We start from the raw sequence: 7,383 nt of genomic DNA on the forward strand, positions 1-7,383 counted from the left end.
ACAGCTAGTCTAGCTTGTGTGACATATACTATACATACATAATAACATATTGTTTTACATGGAAGAGAAAGAGAGCGGGCGTGTATGTAAATTTATTGTATAGATATTTCACATGGACGTAGTTGTGGGGCACGGTTCGTAGCGAAGAAGTAAAGTAAAAAATATTGTTATCAATTTATATGAGGTTCCGCAAATTAACAAGTTCTCTGTCCCGAAGCAATGTGCAGCGTTCTTTTGACACGTCGCCATAGTAATGATAAGGTAATATAATATTCCCGTAGCAATTTTCATTGTTAATCTAAATGTGGTCCAAGAATAAAAATAATTATTATAATGTATGTAATAAAGTTTATTATTTATTGAAAGAACAACTCCATTATTTACATCACTGGTCATACAGCACATGTGCCTCATGGACATACCAGTAAAGCCACGCATCAAGGGTCAAGGAACCTGGTAACACCGAAACCACTCAATTATTCAAGTATTTATTTCGTTAATCTCTATCCACTCAAGACAAGATAGATACAATCGAACCAATCAAAAATATCACATACTATTACAAGTCTTTCTAGGTCAGAATAAAAGTATGTAAAACACATTTTTGAAGCATTATATTATACTACACCTCGTTGTTCCGGGGGGTCAATAGTTTGAGCGGCCCATTTAGTGAACGGCATGTCATCGTCTACTAAAAGTACAATTTATATGATATTGGAAAAATTGGAATGGTAGGTATCCGTTATCTCACTCCATATCTCGGTAATGCTGTATGCGGCATCCTATAACGCCATAGCCCACTCCATGTGAATTACTGTTCGGATCTGACAACTGTAGAGGCCTGTCCGCTAGCACATCCTAATAGTGTATTAGGGGATAGACCTCCAAAATTCTGCTCATCTCATCTATATTAGATATGTTGGCTGTGGTCCCATGCCTTTCAAATGACCGGGTCCAGATGGGTTCGTGATCGAAAATCTGAACCAGCTATTACAATAATAAGTAAAGACCTTTATTTCGGACAATATGGCCCAGATTTCATTCAAAACATTTCAGTCAAGCATATTGAGTGATTTTGAAAATTGACAAATTTGAAATTTGGGACACTAGATTGGATGAAAATAAATGTACAGCCAATAAGACAGTTTTGACCAACCTAACTTCTATACTTACTTAGTGCCTATAATGTAATGCAAACTCAAAATCAAACATTATTATGATGCCACTATAATGAAAGCAGTGACGCGAAAGATACAATTTGTAAGCGGAGATCTTATAAAACTAGCTAATAGCCGCGTGCACCTACCATGCAATAGTCCTAAATACAAAAGTCAAGGTACCAGAAGCTTAAAAATATATAATTTGTAATAATAGTTACACATAATTAAAAAAAAGTAAGCTCACAATAAAAAAATATCAATATATGAGCTTATACAATTCTTCTGATTTTGGTTCTTGATTCTGGGTATCTGTATGCGAGATTGTCATTTTACACGAGTTTCCTTTTCTTCTGAAGGGCAACCTGACAGTTCAGTAGCAATGACACTCGAAAAAGAACGCCATACTACCTACTACAGTTATCGCGGCCGGCTCAGTCAAGAATGTCTCTAAAGCTAGACATGAGCAAAGTCTAAACATGAGTGATATTATTATCGATATGGATAGTCAATATTTAGTCATCCTGTGACATAGAGCATAACACCAACTCGTTTGTTAAAAAAATTGAACATATAATAATTCTACTATTTTTCTACTACAATGTTTATGTTTCACGCAGAAGAAGATTAAAACTATCGCGAAAAGACTTGTGCTAGCACGTTACTAGTGATATATATTTTGCCCGCGGAGTTAAATATAAGCTGTAACAAAAAGGCCTTAGCAGGATAAAAAAAGGTCAAGTTCGAGTTGGACTCGTACATACGAAGGGTTCCGTACGTACAATGTTTTTAAAACAGTTCACTAATAAGTTTTAGCAACGCCTAGTAACCAAAAAACGCTGGGAAAAAACACGTTTCTTGTATGACAACTCCATTTATTTTTTAATTTTACTTACTTTATTATTAGTATTTGTTGTTATGGAGGCCACAGTAATACCTACATAATCTGTCAACATTTCAAGTGTCTAGTACACACAAACATGTATGCCTAAATGGGGTAGGCAAAGCACACGAAACGTTACAGCTTCGGAGCCACTTTTAGCAATTTTAGGTTTTAAGTTTGACGAAAACGGTACAATAGTGACAGGTTGCTAGCCTGTGGCCTACGGTCCTCAGTCGCCTCTTACGACATCCACGGAAGAAATGGAGAGGTCTAATTCTAACCCATCACACGGGTAGCTATTACAGCTCAAGAGATAAAGCCCTGTGACAGACGGATGGACAGACAGACAGACAGACAGACAGACAGCAGAGTCTCAGCAATAGGGTCCCGTTGGCCTAACTATAAAAACTAAATAATAGTTACGAACCAGTAGAAGACAGACAGACAAACACACAGACAGACAGCAGAATCTCAGCAATAGGGTCCCGTTGGCACCCTTTGGGTACGGAACCCTAAAAAGGAGAAGCAACTCCCGTCAGGAATAAAGAAATATTCCGATATAAAGGGAAAAGAAAAGATTTATTCGTGACAACAGGGAAAAAAATATACAAAAATGATTTAGAAATGTGCATGTCACAAAGTGGTCACAAATCAGTCAATTTTGTTTTATTTCAGATATTTTAAAAAATGACAACTTGGGCAAAGTTATCTCAAAGGTCAAAGTTGTACGGTTTTATAGTACTTTATATATATGTACCCCTATTATCTCATCATCTGATATTACTGTAGTTTCATTCGACAAATAAAAACTTAAGATTGGTTTTTTGGAATCTTTTTGTATTTTTTATTTCAATTCCAAATTTTTACTTTTACGGTCATCCCGTAAAACCTAAATTGAAAATACAAACTGAAATAAAGATGCACAGAAAAAACAGAAAAATAAGACCATCACTGGGAATCGAACCCAGGTCCTCGGTAATCCGTACCGCTTGCTATACCGCTACACCACTGATGGTCAAAAAATAAAAACTACATACCTGTTGGTATTCTTGTTTTTAGAAGCTCCACTAAAATTTCCACCCACGGAACGCTAAAAGAAAGATGCCTACGAAGACTTTATTTCGTTGTGTACATCATATTTATTTAGAACAAACTTTATAACACAGCGTTAATAAATAAATCAAACATAGTTAATCAGTCAGATATTCCTTAATTTCTTGCATATCAACATTCAACGTTTCTTCTTTTCTTCACCTTGAATATTGCATGACAGCACCTAGGCTACTTCAGCAATATAATGATTCCAGGCAAAATTATATGCAGTTAGTTAGCATTGAATCTGAAAGGAATTGTGTATTAATAAATACAGAAATAGTATTAGCAGACAGACTATAAGATACCTAGGTGTACGAATAAAGTGACCGATGCTTTTTAGTTACAGCATATGGACGTAAATCAGACTATCAGTAGGTAAATCCCCTAATGTACCTACATACTGTTGCACGCAACTCTGTCAGCGTAGAATTCGTTTATAAGCTATTCCGCGGGAATATTGCGATTAAAAAAAAACTACCCTATGTTTTTCTACGGGACTCAAACTATCTGTATCCCAAATTTCATCCTAATCGGTTCAACGAATTAGACGTGAAAAGGTAATAAAGAATTAAACAAACAGACTAACAAACTTTCGCATTTATAATATGAGTGGGATTATTGTCTTATTTTAAGTCATCATCATCATCATCATCATCATCGGCCTATCTTAGCCCACTACTGGACATAGGCGTCTCCAATTGCACGCCACTGAGCACGACCCTCGGCCACTCTCATCCAGTTACTGTCAGCTACCCAGTGAAGATCATCGCTCCACCTAGTCTGAGGGCGTCCCTCGCCACGCTAGGCTTTTACTCGTTTACCTTAGCAGTTATCGGTTCTTCGGCTGATATGGCCGGCCCACTGCCACTTCAGTTTGCTTCAGTTTTAAGTAATCCTATAGAAATAGACGGACGGACAGCGTAATATCAAATTATCTGAACTATGTCTTTGTGACAAAGTTTCTCCATGTCTTTCATTGAATAAAGTTAGAATTCGGCAGCGATGACATACGACCATCATCATCATCATCATCGTCATTAAGATCGGTTTGTGAACAATACTTATCTTTTTCAAAATATCCTGATATTGAATTTAGATTTTTGCTATTCCTTTCTGCCTGCATGTAAAATTTACAGAGATTAGTGATATGGAGATAGAGTTGTAAAATTAAATATTTAACATTGAATACCCTGGGTATTAAAAATAAACTGGCCAAGTGCGAGTCGGATTCGCGCACGAAGTGTTCCGTACCATTATCTATACAACATTAGACATTAGCAAAAAAAAACTTAAATATTTGTTTTATTCTGGTTTGAGTATTTGTTGTTATAGCGGCCACAGTAATACATAATCTGTAAAAATTTAAAGTGTCTAACTATTACGACTCAAGAGATAGAGCCCTGTGACAGACGGACGGACAGACAGACAGACAGACAGCGGAGTCTCAGAAATAGGGTTCCGTTGGCACTTTTTAGGTACGGAACCCTAAAAACTAAATAATAGTTACGAACCAGTAGAATTTTATGTAGGTACCTACATAATAAATCCCATTTTTTCCTTATCTTAAATTTCAGCTTTTTAGGATAAAAGGTTTGGTGTGTGCGTTGGTAAACAATAATTAAAAAAATAGGACAATGATGTAATGTTCACTTCGAAACACAGACAGACAGACAGACGGACAGACAGATGGACAGATCAACAGACGGACGGACGGATGAGCCGACGGAAAGGTACACAGACAGACTCACATACGCATAAAATTAACAACCTGTGTCACTCCTAACAGAGACAAATCTAACGATACCTCTTCTGATCTCTTTATCTCCTAACATGAGCTATTTCTCAAGACTCTGCTTCTAATTATCAATAAAATACTTATAAATTTTAAAGGTCATAGTAAAATTTTCGACTAAAGTACAGTTGGTACAACTTTATTCACCATCATCATCATCATCATCTCAGCCGTAGGACGTCCACTGTTGGACATAGGCCTCACCCACAGACCTCCAGTTGCTTCAACTGGCAGCAGCCTGCATCCACCGCGAACCTGCGGCTTTAACCAGGTCATCCGTCCATCTTGTTGGTGGACGTCCTACGCTGCGCTTGCCGATCCGCGGCCTCCACTCGAGAACTTTTCGGCCCCAACGGCCATCCGCTCTCCGTGCTATATAGCCCGCCCATTGCCACTTCAACGAGCTGATTCGCTTGGCTATGTCGGTGACCCTTGTTCTTCTACGTATCTCCTCATTTCTGATTCGGTCCCGTAGAGAAACCCCAAGCATAGCTCTCTCCATAGCTCGCTGAGCAACTCTGAGCCTATTTATAAGGCCTAAAGTAAAGCACCACGTCTCGGATCCATATGTCATCACTGGACAATAATGATGTAGTGTTCACTTCGAAACACAGACAGACAGAAAGACGGACAGACAGATGGACGGATCGACAGACGGACGGACGGATGGGCCGACCGAAAGATACACAGACAGACTAACATACGCATAAAATTAACAACCTGTGTCACTCCTAACAAAGACTTATTTTCTTGTCTCTGCTCTTGTCTTGTTGTTTGCTAAGATGCATCAAGGCCTTGTTGCATAGCGTGCGAAAGAAATGACCATACATACGCTCCAAAACCATAACCCCTGCCGTTTCTCACACTTATAAATAAAATAAAAAATCTTGAATCACTTCATAATAGAGTACATACAGTACATACTCGTACATATGCAGACAGACGGTGGGAAGCGACTTACTTCTATGGAGTGAAAATGTTCACGACGCAACTAAGAGTTAGGGAAATTTGGCATGTTTTCGTAGTAGGTTGCTGCAGACCACAAGTTTGGTACACACGATAAGCCATACTTTGGCCACCCAGTAGGAATTAAATTCTTACAGCCCTGCCTCTGGTGTTCTTGTAACAAATATTAATGTTTCTGACAAAAATGATAAAATAAACATACCCGTGTATCCAATTACATAGGTATTCTTTTCATCATCGAATCGTACATACATAAATAGTTTAAGAGTTGCACTCTTGCTAATTTCCTCTCGTCCGCCAACTTTTTGACTTCTTGATTTGTGTTCAAACCATAATTATTCAAACATAATTGCTTTTGAATATCAATCTCATTGACTTGACGTTGTGACAAAAATGTATTATAATGACGTTTAAATTTTACTTATCTAGCCAGTTATAATAATAAAAAAGGTACGAAAACTACTTCGATTGTGAAAACCTTTTTATTCACCGAGCCTAGATTTAGCGGCCGTAAAAATGCCGTGATATGTAGGAATTTATTTGAGCCTCACTGTAAAACTTGATATTCATACATACACATGCAATGTATGTTGAATGTAGACCTTATTTTTTAACTAATTAGTTTAGTGATTACACCTAGCACCTTTTATTGTGAGAATAAATATGCTTTATTTAAATTAGTGGCGCTACTGTCTACGTAAGAGTAAATAACTAATATCTGTTCAGAATTTGTAAGTTGAATTTAAACCACTTGTCCTAGATCGAAGCACCGCATTATAATGTATGTAAAGTATGCAATGTTATAATTTTTGCCGAGGACTGGGTCTGTTACTTAAAAAAATATTATTTTAAATGACAATTTTTAAAGTAACTTACCTATTTTTCGTCTTACTTACAGTTTGCGTCCTTGCATTAATCAGAAATAATAGTTTAGGCGTTTCAACTTCCGAAAATAACAGATTTAAAAACAAAAAAAGTAGATACTAGACTCAGAAACTTGAACTTGATCTCTCAGTGATCTCATGCTTTCTTCATTTAGTTGTCGTATTATCTGAGCCAAAGGTGATGGTCACGTGACCACACGAAATAGTCGATACCTATTTACAATAGTTTGATTTTGTGACATTGACTCACGCACCCATATAAGATGTCACTACATGCTCGCTGCGAACACTGTCAGTTGTACTCATACAATGGTAAAATGCATCAAAATTTACTGCATCACGCTGCACTTTTGATGCAATAAAGTTACTTTTTTTGGATTTTGCTTGAAGAGCATATCCATAATTTACTATTCTCAAAAAATCCTCTAAGAAAACATGTCCGTGGAAGCTATGCGGGGTGTCCGTAGGTTTGTATGGAAGAGCAACCCCCTTAAGAATTTCAGAGTTTTATTAATTAAAACTGATTAGAAGGTAATGAAGATTTTTCGAATTTAGGGCGACGTTTGGGAGATAGGTCAATTCATCATCATCATCATTAACCTGCAC

General features: G+C 37.2%; 1 long non-coding RNA gene across 1 annotated transcript; it reads right to left on the reverse strand.

Annotated features, from left to right (window-relative positions):
• Positions 1-475: 475 nt before the first annotated feature.
• Positions 476-6,742, reverse strand: LOC141427276 (uncharacterized). The gene is made up of 2 exons (XR_012451313.1): positions 6,096-6,742; positions 476-3,379 (listed from the first exon to the last, which is right to left on the reverse strand). It is a non-coding gene; the product is annotated as an uncharacterized lncRNA (long non-coding RNA).
• Positions 6,743-7,383: the final 641 nt, after the last annotated feature.

Source organism: Choristoneura fumiferana, chromosome 4 (genome assembly GCF_025370935.1).
Source record: "Choristoneura fumiferana chromosome 4, NRCan_CFum_1, whole genome shotgun sequence".
NCBI classification, from domain to species: domain Eukaryota; kingdom Metazoa; phylum Arthropoda; class Insecta; order Lepidoptera; family Tortricidae; genus Choristoneura; species Choristoneura fumiferana.